The sequence below is a fragment of the Macaca thibetana genome, chromosome 3 (assembly GCF_024542745.1).
Source record: "Macaca thibetana thibetana isolate TM-01 chromosome 3, ASM2454274v1, whole genome shotgun sequence".
In the NCBI taxonomy this organism is placed as follows: domain Eukaryota; kingdom Metazoa; phylum Chordata; class Mammalia; order Primates; family Cercopithecidae; genus Macaca; species Macaca thibetana.
In genome coordinates this window covers 77,117,814-77,141,014 of record NC_065580.1, presented here as the reverse complement: position 1 = coordinate 77,141,014, position 23,201 = coordinate 77,117,814, and the positions used below count along the sequence as shown (strand labels likewise).

Sequence of the window (23,201 nt, the reverse complement as noted above, 5' to 3'; positions counted from 1 at the left end):
CCCTAAACATTTTCTTATGTGAAAAGTATCTTATTTCTCCTTCACTTAGGAAGCTTAGTTAGGCTGGATATGAAATTATTGAATGAAGATTTTTTTCTTTAAGAATATTGAATATAGGCCCCCAATCTCTTCTGGCTTGTAGGGTTTCAACTGAGAAATCCATTGTTAGCCTGTTGGGGTTCCCTTTGTAGGTGACCTGTTCTTTCTCTCTAGCTGCCTTTAATATTCTTTCATTTTGACCTTGGAAAATCTGATGATTATATGTCTTGGGGATGATCTTCTTGTGTAGAATCTTTCAGGAGTTTTCTGTATTTCCTAAATTTGACTGCTGGCCTCTCTAGCAAGGTTGGCAAAGTTTTCATGGATGATATCCTAAAATATGTTTTCCAAGCTTTTTGCTTTCTCCCTCTCCCTTTCAGGGTACTAATGATTCACAGATTTTGCCTCTTTAACATAATCCAATACTTCTAGGACATTTGTTCATTCCTTTTAATTCTTTTTTTCTTTATTTTTGTCTGTCTTATTTCAGAGAGCCAATCTTCAAGTTCTGAGATTCTTTCCTCAGCTTGGTCTTTTCTACTGTCAATGCTTGTTAATGTTCTGCTGTTAATACTTACGATTGTATTGTGAAATTCTTATATTGTGTTACTCAGCTCTGTCAGATACATTAGGTTCTTTTTTATACTGACTATTTCATCCTTCAGCTCCTGTGTCATTTTATTGTGATTCTTAGTTTCCTTGGATTGGGTTTTGCCATTCTCCTGAAACTCAATAACCTTTGTTCCTATCCCTATTCTGAATTCTATTTCTTTCATTTCAGCCAGCTCAGCTTTATTAAGAACTCTTTTTGGAGCAGTGTGATTGTTTACAGGACATATGAAACTCTGACGATTTGAGTTACTGGAGTTCTTGTGAGGGTTCTTTGTTATCTCTGTGTGTGAGTGTTTCTTTAACTGCGGTGTAGATTGAGTACAGTCAATAGACTTATGTTCTGGATGTTTTCACAGGGCCAAGGCTTCGTGCAGGGTCTTTATTTGAAGCTGACTTATTGTCTTTGGTTTCAGAGAGGGATATGTTAGTGAGGTATTTTTTGTGTTGAAGCCTTGGAGTGAGATCCATTAGGTGGCACTTAGGTGTATTGATCAGTTGGTAGACTTTTGCTCAGTTGTGTCGTTCCCTTATGTTTTCTCCCACTTGCAGCTGTGTTCCCCATTAATGCTCTGAAAGTGTGGATTCCTCTCCCCCTTGAGTGCTGGGTGTAGATCATGGCTTGGCACTCTTAGCTGCCCACTTCAGCCCTGGGGCAATCTGAGTGTTTATGTTTCTTCCCCAGTTTTGAGGCAGAAGAGGAAGGGACCTTAGTTGTAGGTGTGGCCAGGGGCCTTTTGCTTGTCTCCTGAGGGCTCCTCCCCAGAGAGATGCAGGTTAGTAATCACTCAGTACCATCAGCTCAGGTTAGGGAGTCTGTGCTGTGGGCCCAAACTGGAGGTTCCCTGACTGGTGATGAGCAGTTGGGGGCTGAAGGGTGGGACCCGTGGAAGACAAACTGGCCTTCACTCCTTGGGTCAACTGCAGCTTGTTGGAGGTGTGGATAAGGCACTTAAGGTCTTTGCTCCTTTATTAGTCCAAGGGTGGCAAGGGCAGTTTGACTGCAGAGGCAGTGGCAGAGAGGGTTTCAGTTGCCTTGGGGGCTCTCTCTAGGGAGTTGCAGAGCTGCTACTGGCTCAGTACTCTGGTGGAGGGTGGCTAGAGGCCCAGGTCTGGAGGTCCTGCCCATTGAAGAGAGACGGGAATGAGCACCCATGTAACAGGCTGGCCACTTTTCTGTAGGGCTGCTATGGCAGGCTGGGGGCCCACTCCAGTCCTTAGTCACCTCAGATTTTCCATTAACTGGAAGTATTAACAGTGAAGCTGGGAAATAGCTAAGATGGTGGCCTGCCTCTCTCTCTGGGAGCTTTGTCCCAGGGAGGTACAGACATGTTACTGGGCCAAACACACCTGTAGGAGGTGGCTGGCGACCCCAGTTGAAGGGTCCCAACCAGTAGGGAGAAATGGTTCACTTAGAAAAGAAAGCAGTGTGGCCACTTTTTCATAGAGCAGCTGTGCTGTGCTGGGGGTTTACTTCAGTCCACAGTTACCTCGGGTCTCCAAAGCTCAAAGGCCAGAGCAGCTAAGTCACACAAACAGCAAAGATGGCAGTCCACCCCTCTCTCTGGGAGTTCTGTCCAAGGGAGGTTTCAAATCTCTGTGGGCTAGAGAACACCTTTGGGGGTGGCTAGAGACCCTGGTTGGGAGGTCCTGTCCAGTGAGGAGGAATGGGATTGGGGACCTGGTTTAAAAAGCAGTCTGGCTATGTTTTTAAGGATGCAGCTGTGCTGTGCATGGGGATTGCTTCTGCCCCTGGTCAGCTTGGACTCTCCAAAGCCCAAAGACTGGAACAGCTTTGCTCTTTCACCCAAACAGCAAAGATGGTGGCCTGCCCCTCCCCACTTGGAACTCTGTTTCAGGAATGTCTAACACTGCTATTGGTGGCTGGCTAGAATTCCAGGCCCGTAGGTTGCCATAGAAGCAGGGCCTTCAGACTGTCACTGCCTAGCCCCTGGATTCAGCCTCTTTCCTAGGGGTATGAGTGGGGGTCTAACCTGCCACTTTGCCAGAGTTTCAGCTACTTTTGCTGGGAAGCCCAGTTGTCTTAAGGCTCCCGGGTCTCCGTGTGTGCCTGAGTAGCTGTTCTGCTGAGATTCCATATAGCAATGTGTGTCAGACTGAAGGTCCTGGTGGGGTACGTTCATGAGGAGAATCTCCTGACCCAAGGTTTGCAAAGACCCTTGGGAGAAGCATGGGTTCCCAGGGTTGCACATTCACTCACCACTTCCCTAGGGGCAGGGGAAGTTCCCCCAGCTCTGTATTGCTCCTGGGTGGGCCATCATTCTGCCTTGCTTTTATCTGTTCTCTGTGCGTTGAGTTGTTTCCTTGATTATTCTCAATGCGTGTACCTGGATGTTTCAATCGAAGGTGCTGTATTTACTCACCCCTTCCATTCTCTTCATGAGAGCTGCACACACTAGCTGTTTCTAGTCTGCCATCTTGGCCGTAAAGGTCTTAAATACTTTCTAATTCTCCTTTTATTTTTTAGTCCATTGATTGTTTAAGAGTGTGCTGTGTCATTTCTAGAAATTTGTGAATTTTCCAGTTTTCTTTCTGTCATTAATTTCTAACTTCATCCCATTGTGGTTGTAGAAGATACTTTGTATGATATACATGTTCTTAACAAGCTGTTGAAACTTAATTTGTGGTCTATGATATGGTCTATCCTGGAAAATGTCCCATGTACCCTTGAGAAAAATGTGTATTCCGTTGTTGGGTTAGAGTATTCTAAATGTCTGTTAGATCTCATTCATTTATGGTGTTATTTAAGTTATCTGTTTTCTTATTTCTCTTCTGCCTGATTGTTCTATTTGTTGCTGAGAGTGGGATACTGAAGTCACCTACTGTTATTTCTCCTTTCATTTCTGCCCATTTTTGCTTTATATGTTTTGATAGTCTATTATTAGGTGTGTAGATGTAGATGTTATAATCTTATACCTTCTTGCTGTATTGAACCTCTTATTAATACATAATGCCTTTCTTTGTTTCATAAGCATTTTTGGTTTAAAGTCTATTTTTTCTCACATTCATATAGCCACCCCTGCTTTCTTTTAGTTACTATTTGTATGGAATATCTTTTTCCATCCTTTTACTTTCAACCTCCATGTGTCTCTGCATCTCAGGTGAGTCTCTTGTAGATGGCATATAGTTAGAATTGTATTTTAAAATCTATTCTACCAAGCTTTGTATTTTGCTTGAAGAGTTTAATTTATTTACATTAAAGTAATTAACTGATGAGGAGGGACTTGCTTCTGTTATTTTGCTATTTTTTTGCTACATGCCTCATAGCTTTTTTTGCTTCTCATTTCCTGTATTATTGTGTTCTTTTGTGTTTTTTAAATTTTTTGTAGTGAAATTTTCTAATTTCCTTTTGTGTATAACTTTAGTTATTTTTAAATTTTATTTCATATATATTTATTATATGTATATTTTTAAATTCAGCACACTTTGTGTCAATTATTTTTTAAAATACTTTCAGGCCACATTGTTACCAGGCTCTGAATTATTTGCTACATTTCCCATGGTGTGAGAAGAGACGGTATTATAAAGGTAAAGCCAGAGTGACAAGGTTCCCTACCATCTGAAGTAGGCTAGATTTTAAGCAAAATAATTCAAAACCAGGTAACACTAATACCATACTTATTAGTAACACATACTAATAACTGTATGTGAATGTAATTACTGCCTTCATTGTCTTATGCTGCTGCTTATTCATTAACCTTTGTGTTGCCATCTCTTTGTCCAGAGAGTCAATTCTTATTGGAAGCCACTTTTAGTTCCTGGGATAGCAAAGTCAGAAATGGGCATGCTTCTGGAACAATGTTATAATAGTCCAACCCTCCAACACTCTGCACAAGTGATAAGGAGAATTAATTTAACAAATACTTTTTATTTTATTTTCTATTTGCCAATATGGTACTGGGAATACAGAGATGAATCAATCATGGCCTTTACCCCAGCAGGGTTGAAGAAAGTCAGGGAGGCAGGAAATGTAATAGATGCTGTAACAGAGAGCATTGTGTTACAGGAACAGGGAGTGGAATTTACTTAGTTGGGAGGGACTGAAGCAGAAGGCATTCCAGGAAGAGGGAACAGCTTCAGCAAAGGCAGAGAGGTAAGGAAGGGCATTGAATATCCATTGAAGAAACCAGAATCAAGGTGACAAATGTTGGAGGGAAACAGGGATTGGGAGAAGTAAACAAGATAAAGTCAATTGACATCAACTCTTTGTTTAGACTAAACGCAAGCAAATTCTATTATCAAGCAAATATAACTTGCTCTGAAGGAAGAACAAAGCCCACAGCTGTTGTTTTTTACCTTATAAACTCTTAGTCACATAAACTCATAAACTCGAATCAAAAGATAAGGAGTCTGGTGGTTTTTTGAACTGTGTACATATAGTCCAGGATAGCAGTCTTTAAAAATCTTTCATAAATCTATTCTCTTTCCATTGCTTCTGTGTGCAATTAAGAAATACTCATTGTATATACTTGCCAAGATACTGAATATAATCTTCTTATTCAACATGACTCTGCAATCTGAAAGTAATAACCCATACTAATAAGTCTACTGAAAATACTCCTAATCAGATATCAGTTTGGCCAAACTGAATTCTTAAAGGTCAAAAATCCAATTAAAATTAGATACAGCCAGCCCAATTGTCTTTGCAAAATGGCAAGTTTGTAATGCATCATAGAAACACTAGTTAAAAAATAGGAAATAAATCATTTTGAACTAGATTAATAATGAGAATGGTCATATTTAAATTTACCGGGGAGGATATTTTTCAAACCGAGAAACCTCACTGTGAACCTATATCTTATTTATTTCTTTCTCTAGCCATTATTAATTTAATAGTTGATATATCTGACAAGTAACTTTAACTTTTGCCAGCTGATGTACATTGGAACTTTTCCTTTCTGATGATGCCAGCCCCACTGTAACCCCTTGACATTTGGTGTCTACAGCCATTCTGCTAAAACCATTAATGTTTACAGCACATGGGTTTTGAACTCAGGCTATCTTGTCCCAGAGTCCATGATGCTAGCTTTTGCCCACTATGTTGTCTGTACTGCTGTAGAGTTGATCTCATTAATGTGCTGGGTGTTTGGTGGAAGAAATATCTCTGGAAACCACTAACTATGTATTCCTATGTTGTAAGCTTTATTTCAGAATCAAATCAAGTCACTGTAAAACTCATTATCTGGACTTCATTGTTCTTACTTTTTGTCAATACACTATAATAGGTCTATGATATAATATTTTTATCAAATAGCTATTATGGCATAATTTATTGTGGTATTTGGTGTTCCATATTTAAAATAGTCTGAGAGATTTATTTGTTTTATAGTTTAGTGTGTCTCTCCTGGAAAAGTGACATGTGTCCTTATATAAGATGGAAGCTATTTAATTCAGCATTTTTACCTCTTCCCCCTTGTTTTTATTTTATTTTTTGGTTGTCAGAGAACTCAGAGCTAATTTTTGGGCTCAGTTGTACTAACTTTATAATCTAGTCTAATTACCTACATTTCCCTTTAAAATTTGGCTTTTATTCTTCTTTGTTTTAATTTGTAAAAATTAGTTCATATTGTTTATTGTAAATACCCTGAAACACACACACACACACACACACATATTCTCTGACAACAAAAAATAAAATGTTGAATTAAATAGCTTCCATCTGATAAAAGGCGACATAACTTTTCCAATAGAAATACACTGAACTGTAAAAGAAATCACTCAGAGTCTTTAAAATATGGAACATTAAATACCACAATAAATTATGTCATAATAGCTATTTGATAAAAAATATCATATCAAGGACTGTGTCATAGACTCTGGGACCAGATAGCCTGAGTTGAAAACCCATGTGCTATCTACATTAATCTTCATATATATATGTGTGTGTGTGTGTGTGTATATGTTTGTGTGTCTCTGTGTGTCTGTGTGTATTTCAACCAAAAGTTCTATTTACATTACGTTTCTTACCATTTCCGAGATTAATCCCCTGGACCAAATCTTCATTATCTCTTTTCTGTATGATTTCAATAATTTGGTAACATTTTTCCCTGACTCCTGACACAATCCCTCTCTAATTTATGCACAAAGCACAGTTTATAGGACAACTCTGATTGTATTATTCTGCTCTTCAAAACTCTTCAGTAACTTCTTCAATTTTTTAATTTTTTAAAAATTATCTAGCTATTTATTTATTTATTTATTTATTTTTGAGACGGAGTCTTACTCTGTCACCCAGACTGGAGTGCAGTACTGCGATCTCGGCTCACTGCAAACTCCGCCTGCCGGGTTCACGCCATTCTCCTGCCTCAGCCTCCCCAGCAGCTGGGACTACAGGGGCCCGCCACCACGCCCGGCTAAGTTTTTTGTATTTTTACTAGAGATGGGGTTTCACCGTGTTAGCCAGGATGGTCTCAATCTCCAGACCTCCTGATCTGCCCACCTCGGCCTCCCAAAGTGCTGGGATATTACAGGCGTGCGCCACTGTGCCCGGCCGGTAACTTCTTCATTTTTACTAACAGGAATACAATCTACTTAGCCCATCACTTAAGGTATTACTTAATTGGATTCAATCTAACTTTTAAGGCTTTTTTCCCTCTAGTCTTCCTCTGATATTTATAATTTCACCTAACTTGACTACCTATGGTCAATCCAATTGCCCAGCTAGAATTCTGAATATCAAAGTTAATTTTTCACTTCTTTTATTATCATCCCATCTCCATCCAATTCATCAATTATGATCTTTATCTTTAAATGCATCACAAATACATCCACTTACCTCCGTTTTCATTGCTACCATGTGTGCTACTACTTCAGTAGTCTTCCAGTCTGTTCTCCACATAGGATCATAATAAGCTTCCAAAATATAAATAGCACCATCCTACTACTGTTAAAAGAAAAACTTTCCACAAATTAAACTTAGCAGAGTTTATTTGCGAAAAAAAAAAGAAAAAAGATTCATGAATCAGGCAGACCGTAGAACCAGAAGAGGTTCAGAGAGTTCCACTCAGCAATGTGGGCAGGCAGTATTTACAGACAGAAAAAGTGATGTACAGAAAAAGGAATTTGTAGAAATAGTCTAGTTGGTTATAGTTCAGCATTTGCCTTATTTGGGCATGATGAGATAAGGCATTTGCCTTTATGGACACAGTCTGATCAGTTAGCAGCCTGTGATTGGTTAAAGCTTTGTTGCTGGGATTGTCTGATACTCAGCTGTTTGTCACAAGAATATACTCTTAGTTGCAGTTTGTTTTTTGTTTTTTCTTTTTTGAGACAGGGTCTTGCTCTGTCACCCAGACTGGAGTGCAGTGGTGCAGTCATGGCTCACTGCAAACTCTGCCTCCCAGATTCAAGCAATCCTCAGTCTCCTGAGTAGCTGGGACCACAGGCACATCCCAGCATACCGAGCTAATTCTTTTGTATTTTTGGTAGAGACAGAGTTTCACCATGTTGCCCAGGCTGGTCTCGAACTCCTGAGCTCAAGCGATCCACCTGCCTTGGCCTCCCAAAGTGCTGGGATTACAGGTGTGAGCCACTGCACCTGGCCTAGTTGCAGTTCATTTATATACTGTCAGGTTGCAGTTCACTACATAGGGAATTAAAATATGGAGGCAACTTTAAGCCAAATTTAATTTAACTTAACACTATGCTATTAAAACTTTAAGTGGCTTAAATAGAATCCAACAAGATAGAAAATTGTTAACATAGTCTTTACAGCCGTACACTATCTGACCCCTGCTTACTTTTTCAAGCTCATTTCATGCCCCTCTCTTCCCATTTACTCTACTTTAGCCATACCAACCTCTTATCAGTTCTTGAAGAGAGTAATTTCTGTCCTATCCGACAGACTTTGACCACAGTTATATGTCTGGCAAAGTACAATTCATAAGCCAAATCTGGCCCACTGCCTGGTTTTCTCAGTAAAGTTTTATTGGAACACAGCCATGCCTATCTGTTCGGGTATTGTCAATGACTGCTTTTATACTTCAATGGTGGAACTGATTAGTTGCAACAGAAGAAATGACCCACGAAACAGGAAAATATTTACTCTTTGTCTCATTACAGAATGTTTGCTGACCTCTAGGTCAGCATTAATCTTCCTGCTCTCTGCATAGCATTCAGTTCTCAAGTTAAATGTCTGCTTTACAAAGGCAGAAAGATCATCATATCCAAGCTGGCTACCTTCTCAATTTCATATCACAGTACCAACTTTGTGATTCCTCTATATTCACCATAAGCTGTATTTGAGTATTATTTATTTACTTGTAACTGAATTTTTTTATTTGACTATATAATCATGCATTACTAAATGATGGGGACATTTTCTCAGAAATGTATCATTAAGCGATTGTGTTCTTGTGTAAATATCAGAGTGTACTTACACAAATCTAGATGGTTTAGCCTGCTACACACCTAGGCTATATGGTGTAGCCTACTGCCCCTAGGCTACAAACTTGTACAGCATGTTACTATACTGAATACTGTAGGAAGTTGTAGCCCAATGGTAAATAGTTGTATATCTAAAGATATCTAAACACAGAAAAGGTACAGTTAAATACAGTGTTATAATCTTATGATACCTTATATGCATTCCATTGTTGGCTGAAACATTGTTATGCAACATGTGACTGTATATTCCTTAAGGGCAGGAAACATGACAGCTTTGTTCTTTTTTTTTTTTTTGAGATGGAGTCTCCCTCTGTCTCCCAGGCAGGAGTGCAGTGGCATGATCTCGGCTCACTGCAAGTTCCACCTCCTGGGTTCACACCATTCTTCTGCCTCAGTCTCCCAAGTATCAGGCACCCGCCACCACACCCAGTTAATTTTTTTTTTTTGTATTTTTAGTAGAGACGGGGTTTCACTGTAGCCAGGATGGTCTTGATCTCCTGACCTCATGATCTGCCCACCTCAACCTCCCAAAGTGCTGGGATTATAGGTGTGAGCCACCGCACCTGGCCTCCAGCTTTATTCTTTATACTCAGTTCCTAAAATAATACCAGATCATAGTAGGTAATTATAGGTAATAGATGTATATTAGTTTGTTCTCACACTGCTATAAAAACTGCCCAACACTGGGTAATTTATAAAGAAACGAGGTTTAATTGACTCGCAGTTCTTCATATTTGGGGAGGCCTCAGGAAACTTACAATCGTGGTGAAAGGGAAAGCAGACATGTCTTACATGGCAGGCAGGCAGGTGAGAGAGTGTGTGAAGGAACAACTGTTAGACACTTAATAAAACCATCAGATCTCATGAGGACTCACTCACTATTATGAGAACAACATGGTGAAAACTGCCCCCATGATCCAATTCCTTCCCACTAGGTCCCTCCCTTGACACGTTGGGATTAAGGAGATTACAATTTGAGATGAGATTTGGGTGGGGATACAGAGTCAAACCATGTCAAAATGTTAACAGAACAAATGAATAAACATGTTTTATTCTCCCAGTTCTATTAAAAAATTATTTCCCTTTTGTTTGAGAATATTTTGAGATCTTTTAAGTGACCGCCATCTCAATTTAACCTACACTTGGAAAAACCTTCCTGTATACTGTTCTTGTGGGACACTCTGTGGTTTAATCTAATTTCATAGGTGAGATCAGAGAGTAGTCCTTGTTTTTATTCTGTCTTGGGTTGGTGTGACACTGCATTCACCTGAGAAGAAAAAAGTAGAAGTCCAGAGAAACATTTCCTTTATTGAATAGTTACATCAAAATTGAAATAGAGTAATTCTGATAGACAAAAAGAAACCTATGAAGAATTTTTCCACAAAAACCATACAATAAGACTAAGCCACATTTGTTTAGAGATAATTCTCTTATTAAAGGTACAGAAACATCCCATCTTTAAAACAATAATAAAATACATGCATAGATAAGTTTCCTAATATAGTATATACTTAGTAATGAAATTAATCATTTTTAGTAATGAAATTACTTCTGGAGCTTCTACTCTGGTCATTATATTAGTACAGAGGAGGACACAAAAACTTTCCCATTAATTATTACAGTTTTGACCAGAACAGGTTCATAGGTAGATTCCAGGGATGCTCTGTGGTCATAGTTCATAACTACAAAACAGATAGCTTTTACATGTTAACAACCACGTTTAAGGGTAATTAATTGATTAGCTGTAAAATCTTAGAGTTAAGCTCCATGATATTTTTAGTAGATTTGTCTGAAAGAAATTATGAGCAAGGAATAAGGACAGGACAATATTATCAGATACCTTGTTAAGGAAACTTGTGAAAACTGCAATAAAAAAGAGAATCAAGGAACCTGGATAGAACTGCTTAAAGTTATTAGTGGGAAAAAGAGTTTTGTCCAAGACCTTGGACATGAGGGGATCTGCTTATAAACCAGATAAAGGAAGGGTTGACTCCTGAGAGTCTTCTCTAAACTTTGACAATGAAAAAAGACAGTGTGTAACATAGAATTTAAAAGAAATCATAGGTTCTTCTTTGGGAGATATCCAGCAGTATATGATTATAATTATTTTCAAAGGTTAAGAAAAACCTGAAGCCTCTACCTCACAAACCATAGAGAAATCTGATATTTCAGTCTAGATGCTTATTCTGTACACAGAGAATATAAAGGCCTGCAGCCTTCCACTCTGCTTGTTTTATATAGGGCATGGATCATTGTTAGTGATATATAAAAATCACTCACAAAGCTATTCCAGTAATAGAGTTATCCTGGATGCAATTACCTGGATTAACAATTATATATAAAATAGTAATTTATTATTCTACATCTATGTTAGTCACAAAAAGAATCAATAGCATTATGGGTTAATGGATTTTTAATTATAAGGAAGTAATTTAAGTAGTTCAATCATTTCTCTTTCTCTCTTGCAGTCAACTAAAACTCAAGAAAGTTGGGATTAATTTTTCCAAAATTAGCATTTCCAGTAACTAGGAATTCAGAGAAAACTTTAAAAATGTATTGCCAATCCCTTTTCCATTTTCTTCTGTTTGGATTCTTCCATCATCTTTCTAGGGTAAGTTATCAGTTAGAAGAAGACTTCATAGAGGGTGGGAAAGTCTAGTTATTTCTGATTTTAAAAATTTGTTCCAATGGCACATTCATTTTAACTTTGTTCATCCAACATTTTTAGTGTGTTCTAGGCATACAAAAGAAAAAAATAATTTCAGTTACTCCATCCCTTCTAGTTGCATGAGATTTTAATACTTTGAGCCATGCAGTGTATAGCTGCTTTACAATTTTGAGATTCATAGATGACTAATACACACACACTTAGAATCAATTAGAGGTTATAAGAACATAGATAATGAAACATAACACAAATGTGGCAGGAAGATGGACCCAGTTTATAGTCTGGTTTCCATCATTTACCAGTTGTTTGACGATGGGCATATAACTTAGCATCTAATTCTCAGTGTGCATATGTGTGGAGTGTGTGTGTGTGTGTTCAGCATTATAGGATTATTCTAATAATAATATGAAAATAGATTGTAAAATACATAGTATAGTGCCTGGAATATAGTAGATGCCTAGTAAATTGCAGTCATGATTATATCATTATTTTTCACTTTAAAATATAGTATTCAAATATTTTTTGGGAAACATGATACTCCAAGAGAACGTTTCCAGGGAGAGTTAGCGCTATATATGAAATTAGCCTACTCAACATTCGATTTCTATAAATGAAACCATGCCCGGCATATCTTTACTTTTCTTTATTACATATCTAAGCCTGCAGCATTTGCCCATATTTTATGAATAAGGCTTCACGGGTTTAGATAATATAATTAAGGCATAGCTAACTTTAAACAAACTAGGATTTAAAAGATACCTTGAAAGTGAGATGAAAAAGATTTATTTTAATATTAGCTTCTTGTATTTTCAGAAAGATCCTTGATGAAATTTTAGAATTGAAAGGTGTCTTAGGAATAATCTTGCCAAAACTTTTTTTTTCAGGTGATGAAACTGATGAACAAGAGGATATTTCTTTCTCTTTCTTTCTCTCTTTGTCTCTCTCTTTCTTTCTTTCTTTTTTGAGACAGGGTCTTTCTCTGTTGCTCAGACTGAAGTGCAGTGGTACAATCTCAGCTCACTGAAGCCTTGACCTCCCAGGCTCAGGTTATCCTCCCACTTCAGTCTCCTGAGTAGCTTGGACTACAGGCATGTGCCACCACGCCTGACTAGTTTTCTGTATTTTTAGTAGAAATGGAGTTTTGCCATGTTAGCCAGGCTGGTCTTGAACTCCTGGGCTCAAGGGATCCGCCTGCATCGACCTCCCAAAGTGTTGGGATTACAGATGTGAGCCACTGCACCCGGCCCACAAAAGGATATTTCTAAGGTCACATAGTCATTTATCAGCAGATCCAGGACTCCTGACCTCTTATCAGCTCTTTTTCTCCTGTATGGCTCTGCTTTCTTAGAAACAATTTCATAGGAGAGGTGACATTTGAATTGGTCTACAATAGTAAGATTTTCTAAATGTTTAAAATGTGATTTCACTTACAATATGGATTCTTGTTTTTCTTTTGGAGAACATTGACATTGGTGATAAGGAAATATGGGTAAGGCAGGATGAACCCGTCCTTTACTCCCAGACATACTGATGACTAATATATCTCAGAGTTCAGATAACTGGTGGGGTCTCATACTGACAGGGGAGCTGGTGTAGATTGTATCAGCTGTAGGCAAGAGATGCATTTCTTGGGAAAATAGAGATTTCGTGTTTAGTGTTAGAGAAACACTCTTCCCTGCAACAACAGAAATTCTTCAGTAAAATGCTTATTTCTTGTTATTTCAGTTGGGCCTATTATTTGGTGGTGTGTTGCAGGGGGCTTGTTATATGCTGAAGTGTTTGGTTCTTCATCAAGATGAGAACAAGGCACAGTACTGACTCAAAGAGGTTGGGCATGTAAGACTGTGGAGAATAATGAGAATAATAATAGTAATTTTTTATTGGGTGCTTACCAAGTGCTAGACTTGTGCTGTGTGCTTTATATGCCATATTTTGTTTGATTATCATGGTAACCCTGTAGCATGAACACTATTATTGACAATACTTTATTGACTAGGTAACTGAGGCTTCAAGAGACTAATTTAACCAAAGCTTACAAAGAGAGTACAGGTTCAGTCTTCCTCATTTGAAATGTTTGGGACCAGAAGTGTTTGGATTTCTAATTTTTTTCAGATTTTGAAATATTTGCATATATAGATGAGATATACTGGGGATGGGATCAAAGTCTAAACACAAAATTTACTTATGTTTCATATATACTTTATATACATAGGTATATGTATTTTTATACAATATTTGCAATAAATTTGTTCATGCAGCAAAGCTGGTATACACTGAACCATCAGAAAGTAAAGGTATCACTATCCCAGGCACCCATGTGGACCATTTGTGGTTGTTTTGCATCAACAATGTTCCTGACTCTGAATTTATATGCTACCAATAATCAATCATTTTCTTATATTTATTCACACATAAGTAAAAAATATGACATACTATTAATACAGTGAAAAAATGTAACTGTTCCAGGTAACTAAGCAGCACAGTAGCAGCATCACCAGAATACCTGTGTCAGCTGATAAACAAGAGCAACAACAAACAATGGCAGATTTTCCATCTCCGCCTACAAGGCTGTGTTTTGATTGAAAGGTCGCTCACTATACACTTATTTTGTGGGGTTTATTTAGATGAGAAGAAACATTAGAAGCAGTTGAGGGACCAGGAAGTGGTATGAGGTGTCATGCTGCTGGATGGCTTTTTAAGCACGGTGATGGTTTCCTTCTTAGTCACTTGCCTCATTAACAATAGTTTTTGTCTTAGAAGCCTCCCTTTGATTTTCTAAACTGATATGACTTCTTGTTCTGTTATGAATGCATGTTGCTCTAGTCCTTCAGTACACTCATAACACATTTTCTTCATGTTGTTTATAGGCATTATTTCTGCCATGTTAACAACATCATCTTCCTTGTCACTCTTACAATCACCTTGATTCAGAATCATTTAGACTATTTCACCACAGGTCATTGAATGAGCAACTGAAGCCTTGTTATCCATGTTAAAAACTTCTTCAATATTCATTTCCTCCAACTTATTGATGGACTTTGAAGGTATATTTTTACAAATGTAAGGAAACCAGAATTTTTTTTCTCACTTAATATACAGGACCCTTCAGAGTCACTACCTTGTTCATTATCATCACTGAACATAGTCACAGTCAAGAGGTTGTGCCAGGCATGCACAACTGCATTTAATCACTGAGTTCTAAGTGTTGAGAACAGCAAATAGAGCATACTTCATGCTAAACTCCTTTTGAAACCCTCTATAACCATGCCTCTGTTCACCGCTGGTAGCATTCTGTTCAAGAAAGTGTTTTTATATTTACTCTTTAAACTGATCTAAGGATAACATGGTCTCATGGCTTCTCATTGATTCAAAGTCACATTTAGGGAAAAGTGCAAGGCATAGACATTATTTTTATTGAGAAGTTCAGCTGGAGGATGGGTGAACAGTTGTCAAAGAATAACAAAATCTTGTAGTTGTCATCTGGTCCAGCTTCCCTGCAGTGAGCACAAGCTGGTACAAAATGTTCGTGAAACTAATCAGAAAAGATGTGCCTGGTAATCCATGCCTTCTTGTTAGCATAATAATAGAGTAGTAAGAAATTCACTCCTTGAAAACAGTGAGGACACAAGCTTTTGCCTACCACAGCAACCTTACAGTATGTGTGCCTGCTGCATTAGCACATCTTAGCACAGCCGGCTATCTTTGCATCCTTAATTCCTGTAGGGGCTGTCTCATCAGCTGTAGTCACAGCCTTTCTGGAGTAATAAAACCAAAACAATGGTGTTTCATCAGCCTTATAGACTTGTTCTGGTGTCAGATTTTCATCAGTGATGACCTTGGCAAACTCATCAATGAATTTCTTCTTTGCTTTGTGATCAGCAGAAGTTTTCTCACCAGAAATCTTTAAAAATGTAATGCTGTATCTCTTCTAAAATTTCTTCAGTATACTTCTTGAATATTCATAGTTCCCTTCAATTTTCATTTTGTTGTAATATATTTTTGCTTGTTTCATGATCAGTATATCGCATGATCATGAAACGTGTTCACTGTGACGTTGATGGAACTATCCTTTCAAAACATGATTGAGATCTTTGTTTTTAGCTTTATGCAGCATTTTTCTGTTTTTCATTAACCTCTACTCATTGCTTCAATAGAACTTCAACAATTTATCCTGTTTTCTCATGTCGTATATAGTGATCATTCCTGTACCATACTCTTTTGTAAAATGTTTCATGCTTAGACTGCTGTCCAGTTTGTCTAACAGCTTGACTTTCTGTGTTATAGATAAACATAAATGCTCCCTCTTTTTCTTATCACTGTTACTCATAGGGGTATCTGCAGGCCTTTTTGGCATTTTTTTTTTTTTTTTACATATAATTTCAACTTTATTTTAGATTCAGGAGATACATGTGCAGGTTTGTTTACATGGATATATTGTGTGAAGCTAAGGTTTGGGGTATGAATAATCCTCCTTTTTGACATTTCAACAATTTATGTATACTACAGAACAGAGAATAAGCAAAAAATCACAGTAAGTAACACATATAGGTCTTGGCCCATATGAGGCATCACGGGGAACCTGCCATTTGTGCATCCCATCAGCACATATGCCATTTAGTTACCCTTTGAGGGCATGTTTGCATGGGGGAATCCGGGCATGCACAACAAAAGATAGATTGCAGTTGAACGGGGCTAGGAAGGTCTTTTTTCCCTTTGGGATGCTGAATAAACTGTATGTTGTACAGCTGTATTTTGACTGTGATCTGTTACATCACATCAAGTGTGGAATTTTCCACTTGTGTCGTGTTGCAGTTCAAAACGTTTCACATTTTGGGGCATTTCAGATTTCCGATTTTCAGATTAGGAATGCTCAATGTGTAGATGGAAATAGGATCTATCTAAGATCAATTTATGCTTTACAATGTACATCTTCCCATACTCTGAAACTATAGCAAAACCTATACTATTATATTGTCAATAATGATTTATCTTTGCATCAACAGCAATTCTTGTCTTTGAGGATGCTGAGGCATAAAGTGGTGATACATAGATGTAAAGCTAGGGGGACATTTTCTTTTTTTTAGGCTTTAGAACTTTTAATTTGTTCTATTAAAAAATTGTGCGATCCAATAGTTAATATTCTTTGAACAACAAAAAATGGCATTCTTATTAAACTACTTTTAACAGCCTGCAGGACACCTTGTATTAACTTAGTTTTTACTCAAGATTCAGCATGGTTTTATTCAGCTTCTTACTTCACCAACATGTAAGTACTTTTTTCTCCCCTGGCAACCAGACAGGTAGATGAGAGAAGCAGATGATGACTTTGTTGTCAGTAGTTCTTGATTCTGTCATGCAGAAAGGGGCAGCACAGTTTTTTCAGTTTGATCCAAACTCTTTGCATCTTACAAAATCAAACAGCTAAAAGAAGTAAAACAAGAAGGCAATGCCTGTGGAATGTGCAGTACATATTCGCAGCTCACAACTCATTATAATTCACCTGTTTGCTTCTTTAGTTTGTTTCTCTTGAAGGTGGTGGATTTATTTCTTGTGTTTCTGCCTTCTTCAGTCTCTGCTTATCGAGTGTCTCAATCTCAGCCATGTTTGGTTTGTCAGACATGGTTGTAGAGAAAGCAGAGCCAGGAGTGTAAGGCTATGGAATCCTGTCGGAGAAGTGGTTACTGCTAAGTCTTGCTAAGTCTCCTTTGACTCTCTTTTTTTTTTTTTTTTTTTTTTTTTTTTTTTTTTTTTTTTTTTGAGACAGGGTCTCACTTTGTTGCCCAGGTTTCAGTACAGTGGCATGATCATGGCTCACTGCATCCTTGACCTCCTAGGCTCGATTGATCCTTCTACCTCAGCCTCCCAAGTAGCTGGGACCACAGGTGCATGCCACCATGCCCAGCTTATTTATTTTATTTTATTTTTTGTAGAGACAGGGTCTCACTCTGTTGGCAAGGCTGGAGTGCAGTGTCATGATCTTGGCTCACTGCAGCCTCGACCTCCTGGGCACAAGTTGTCCTCCTACCTCAGCCTCCTGAGTAGCTAGGACCACAAGCACATGCCACCATGGAGAGCTTTTTTTTTTCTTTAAGAGATAGGGCTCACTATGTTGCCCAGACTGTTTTTGAACTCCTGGGCTCAAGTGATCCTACTGCCATGGCCTCCTGAAATGTTGGAATTATAGGTGTGAGCCACAGCACCCAGCCTTCTTTGACTTTTGAGCACCTACTGCTCAGCTGAAAAATTGGAGAGAACAGACATAAAAATCTTAGGCAATTTAAGACAATGATCTGTATTTACTTTCTTATTATTGATTACAGACTCTGTATACAGTAAGCATGTAAGTCTGCTTGTATAATGACCTCAGTCTTTTTTTCTTGACAATTGCACATCTCTTTTTTAACTTCATACTTGGAGTTTTTGCCCAAATGACACTTCTCAGCCACAAAGTCAGGGGCATGTGCTCATGTTTTCATCATGGACCATTGCTAATGGAAACAGTTAACAGGTCTTATGGTGCAGCCTCAACAGTCCACTTGATTTGTTCCTGGTTGAAGAGGCAGAAAAAAATAGAGCAAAAGTGGTAATGGACCTACTAAATTCTAACCTCACAGGTTTTTAAATGATTAAAAAGCCATACTCTTTGCCAAAGGTTTGTAAAGGGTCATCACTATATTTAAATAAAGGCACAGTGCAGTTGTAACACAGCTATCTACCGAGGAAGACAGTTCTTAGTGAGAAATTGCCTCAAACCTTCATGAATGGTAGTTTTGCTCCTGGCACTACCAAGAGGGAGAGTAATATTTTCTCAATTAGATTTTAGTCCATACTTCAAATTCTCTTTTCTCTGCCAGGTGCCAACCTAGATAAATATTCATCCAAGCTATTTATGCTTCTTTAATTTTCGTGAAAACGAGAAAAAAAACCGCATTTTCAAAGGCATTTGTATGAGACAGAGTATTTATATCCCAGCAATGAAACTGAATAACATTCCTGCCTTTGAAAGTTCTTTTATTTTAAATTTAATTTTATTATTATTATTTTTTTATTATACTTTAAGTTCTAGGGTAAATGTGCAAAACGTGCAGGTTTTTTACATATGTATATATGTGCCATGTTGGTGTGCTGCACCCATTAACTCGTCACTTACATTAGGTATATCTCCTAATGCTATCCCTCCCCCCTCCCCCCTCCCCCTTCCCCCCCACAATAGGACCTGGTGTGTGATGTTCCCCTTCCCGTGTCCAAGTGATCTCATTGTTCAATTCCCACCTATGAGTGAGAACATGTGGTGTTTGGTTTTCTGTTATTGCGATAGTTTGCTGAGAATGATGGTTTCCAGCTGCATCCATGTCCCTACAAAGGATACAAACTCATCCTTTTTTATGACTGTATAGTATTCAATGGTGTATATGTGCCACATTTTCTTAATCCAGTCTGTCACTGATGGACATTTGGGTGTATTCCAAGTCTTTGCTATTGTGAATAGTGCCACAATAAACATATGTGTGCATGCGTCTTTATAGCAGCATGATTTATAATCCTTTGGGTATATCCCCAGTAATGGGATGGCTGGGTCAAATGGTATTTCTAGTTCTAGATCCTTGAGGAATCGCCACACTGTTTTCCACAATGGTTGAACTAGTTTACAGTCCCACCAACAGTGTAAATGTGTTCCTATTTCTCCACATCCTCTCCAGCATCTGTTGTTTCCTGACTTTTTAATGATTGCCATTCTAACTGGTGTGAGATGGTATCTCATTGTGGTTTTGATTTGCATTTCTCTGATGGCCAGTGATGATGAGCATTTTTTCATGTGTCTGTTGGCTGTATGAATGTCTTGTGGCTTCCCTCCTGAGTGATTTGTCTTTCCTTCATCTTCCCTCTCTATTGTTTAAGATTGAGTTTCATTCTATTGCATTTTGCTGCCTTCATTACACAGTGCAAGTTACCTTTCCAACCATTACTAGCCTTGACTTTCCTGTGACTTATCTCAGGTTTTCTTGGCTGGGTGCGGTGGCTCATGCCTGTAATCCCAGCACTTTGGGAGGCCAAGGCAGGTGAATCACAAGGTCAGGAGTTCGAGACCAGCCTGGCCAACATAGTGAAACCCAATTTCTACTAAAAATTCAAAAATTAGCTGGGCATGGTGGCACATGCCTGTAATCACAGATACTCAGGAGGCTGAGGCAGGAGAATTGCTTGAGTCCAGGAGGCGGAGGTTGCGGTGAGCCAAGATCAGGCCACTGCACTCCAGCCTGGGCAACAGGGTAAGACTCCATCTCAAAAAAAAAAAAAAAAAAAAAAAGAAACAGCATACAATTCAGCCCACCAAGGTGATCTGCTTTTACTTTCTTTGCTTAAAGTAGCTGTCTGCCAAACAGGATCTTGTCCATTTACTTTGGAGTTGCCATCCACGAACCAAGTAGCTGTTGCTTGGTTGGTCAGTTGGGAGCTGTTTATCTTGTGCTGTAGAATCCAGCAGTTTCTCGGACAGTTCCAGAGTCAGTCCTAGTGGAAAAGAAACTCCCTGCTCAAGAGTATCCATTCTTTACATTTCCTAGATAGCACCATCCTTTATAAACCAAACCATGTCCGTCTTATTGTAGAACTCTTCTGGGCACTGCCATCTGCATTAGAATGTTTCTCTGATACCACCCGAGGCAGCACGAGGGGTGTCATAGGGGTAGCTTCAGCTAATGTTTCATTGCAAGACACTAAATGCCCCTCAAGTTGAATTTCTCTCTAATCTAAAGTTTCAGTAGTCATTTCTGAGAAGTGCTCACAAGATTTTGCCATAAGCCCCAGTAGACACTCCATAGAGGGCTATCAAATGGAGAATTTGTCCCTACTGGCACTCTAGCATTTACTCTGCACTGTGTGGGCTCTGGCAATCTTACTGGTTCCCATTAGCAGTTCAATTCATATTGCTTGAAGACTGGATTTAGAAGCCTTCTGTTTTACAAAACTAGGTAGGAGAAATATTTCCTGATAAGATACAATGTTCATTCTCATGATACAATCAGGTAAAAGAGTTGCAACCACTTCACAGGAAGCATTTTCAAATGTATCAATTGACATAATCTTATCAACCTTTCCATTTTTAAGTTCTAGTTTCAGGAACTTCTCTTCTCCACCCCCAAACCACTTTACACTCTTTTGTGCAAAAGGCTTTGGGGTCCTCAGCCAGGGGTTGAGCCAAAGGTCCGTGATCTTTTTGTCAATCTTTATCTTGATTAATCTGCCCAACTATTGCGCCAGGCAATTTCATACCAGATTTCTCATTGTAATCTCTGCCGTCTGCTTTTTAAATCTTTCCAAATTGGGGGAAATACAGCAAACTGGTTTGGGCCCTTTAACGTTGGGGGGCCAGCAGGGGTTCCTCTTGGTTCACCCAACGTTCAGTAGTATTGTATTAGGACCTTTGTTTTGACCCCATCAATTTCCATTTTATTCATTCAATTTTTTATAGCCATCTAAAGATTTCCACCCCCGTGGGATGAATTCCATGACTCTCCTCTTTGTTTTTCCTCTTAGTTTCACCCCATCAATGTTTTCTTTACTCACCTTATTTATTAATAACTGTTTAAAAAATGTCCACCTTCCTGGGACCAGTCATTTGACTCTCCCTTTTGCCTTTCCCCATTCCTTTGTTAACTAACCTAATGTTGTTATTAACCATAAGAATCATAAGGGGAGGCTGAAACAGTAAATTTGATAAGGCTTCTGGAACTGTTGTTTGATTCTGCAGGAGTAATGTCACATAGGGTGCCCATGTAGAAGGAGCCCTCTTAGCCACAGCATGTACCATAACCTGGGTAATGAGCATATTCAGCAGGTGAGTAAACCTGTCGTCATAAAGCCTGTCTCACATGGCTTGCATACAAAGTATATCAGCTGCTTTATCTGGGATGTTCCACTTGACATTAATAGGTGGAGTTGGATAGTCCCCTTTATCAGGGTAAACACATCTTACAGTGGCTTTCATCCAGTCTATCAGGCTGACTGTTCCCTCAGGAATAACCTTCTGTGCATCTGGATCCCATATACCTATCTGTGATTGTTCAGTGGTGAGCTGTGGGTCCCGTATCAACCCAAACATGCTCTTCTACTCTGCAGCATTTAAAACAAAGGTACTTCCCTTAAATTAGCTACTCTCATAATCCATTTTAGTAAAGGTTGCTTAGGAAGCTGATGACGCTAATCTACAAAATGGAACAATTCCTTTACATCATACACCCTGTTTTCAGTAGTTACTTAGTTTTGCCCTTCCCTCACATTGATTACCTTGTTTGACACCACAGGTCTCAGAGGTACATTTTGTTGTCGCTGCATAATTCTGCCCTTGGTGCAGTGGCTTTGAGGCTGGTGGCCTCAGCTCAGACTGACTGAAATGTAAGCTTGGTCTAGCAGGAAGGTCCAATGCAGTATTCTCTTTTGATTTCATTTTAGCTCTTACAGATAACAATAACCAAGAGATTGAATATTTCACTTTTTTTCTTATTAGTTTGCATTTCCTTATGCATTCAGTGAATGAGCTCCCTGGGAGTTAGCTTCATCTTTAATTCCACTGGTAATTTTTACCTTTAGTAATTGATCTCAACATAGCTGCAGCTTCATACCTTGGGTGACCTCATGGCCACTCAGGAATCAAAGATTTGTTATCTCCCACTCTTTTATCCTTTCTCTTCCCAAACCACGTTTCCATGAATCAGGGTCATTCCAGCAAATCCTACTTTAAACAGCAATTGCGCAGGGAAAGACTCTCAAACTGTTTTTCCTCTACTATGACACCACAACGATCAACACAGAAGATTCCAATAAGCAATGTATGGAGGATTTTTTTTGCTACACACCAAGCAGCAGACACCAGCTGGGTGTCCTCCAATTCAATTCCAACACTGTCTACCTTGGTATAGCATTGCATTCCATGGGTTGAGGGCTTAGCCCCCAAAACTGCCCCCCATACACATAAGAGTCACAAGTCCAGATCTCTGAAACTTCTGACTGACTGGCTGCAAGTGTGTACTCACGTGACCCTCTCTTTGCATTGGATTAATTTTCTGGAATAGCTCACAGAACTCAGGGAAACATTTACTCACATTTACTGGTTATTTTAAAACGTATTGCAAAGAACGTGTAGGATGAGGTATGGGGGAAGGGGCATGGTACTTCCATGCCCTCCCTGGGCATGCCACTCTCCAAGAACCTCCACATGTTCAGCTGTCTAAGCTCTAAGCAGTGGCTCTGAATTCCATCCACAAATTAGAATCTTTTTAGAGAATTGACAGAAAACTGATGCTTAGTCCTGGCATCAGATTCCTTGGGGCTGGGGCCACTGCTCTGTATTTTTAAAAAGCTCCTCATGTGACTCTAATGTGCAGCTGGAGTCCATGAATTACTATCCTAGTAAGAAGCTTACTATGTGACAAAGGCCACCTACTTCACAGAGTTGGATATTGGCTTTTAGAAGCTGATA

At 38.8% G+C, this 23,201-nt stretch overlaps 1 protein-coding gene across 1 annotated transcript in view; it reads left to right on the top strand.

Moving 5' to 3' along the window:
• The first annotated feature begins 2,626 nt into the window (after positions 1 to 2,626).
• The window catches only part of SEM1 (SEM1 26S proteasome subunit), a 1,048,205-nt gene continuing 1,027,630 nt past the window's right edge, over positions 2,627 to 23,201 (top strand). The window contains exon 1 of the mRNA XM_050783007.1: positions 2,627 to 2,636. The gene's annotated coding sequence lies outside the window, so the exon portion shown is untranslated. The remainder of the gene's footprint in view (positions 2,637 to 23,201) is intronic.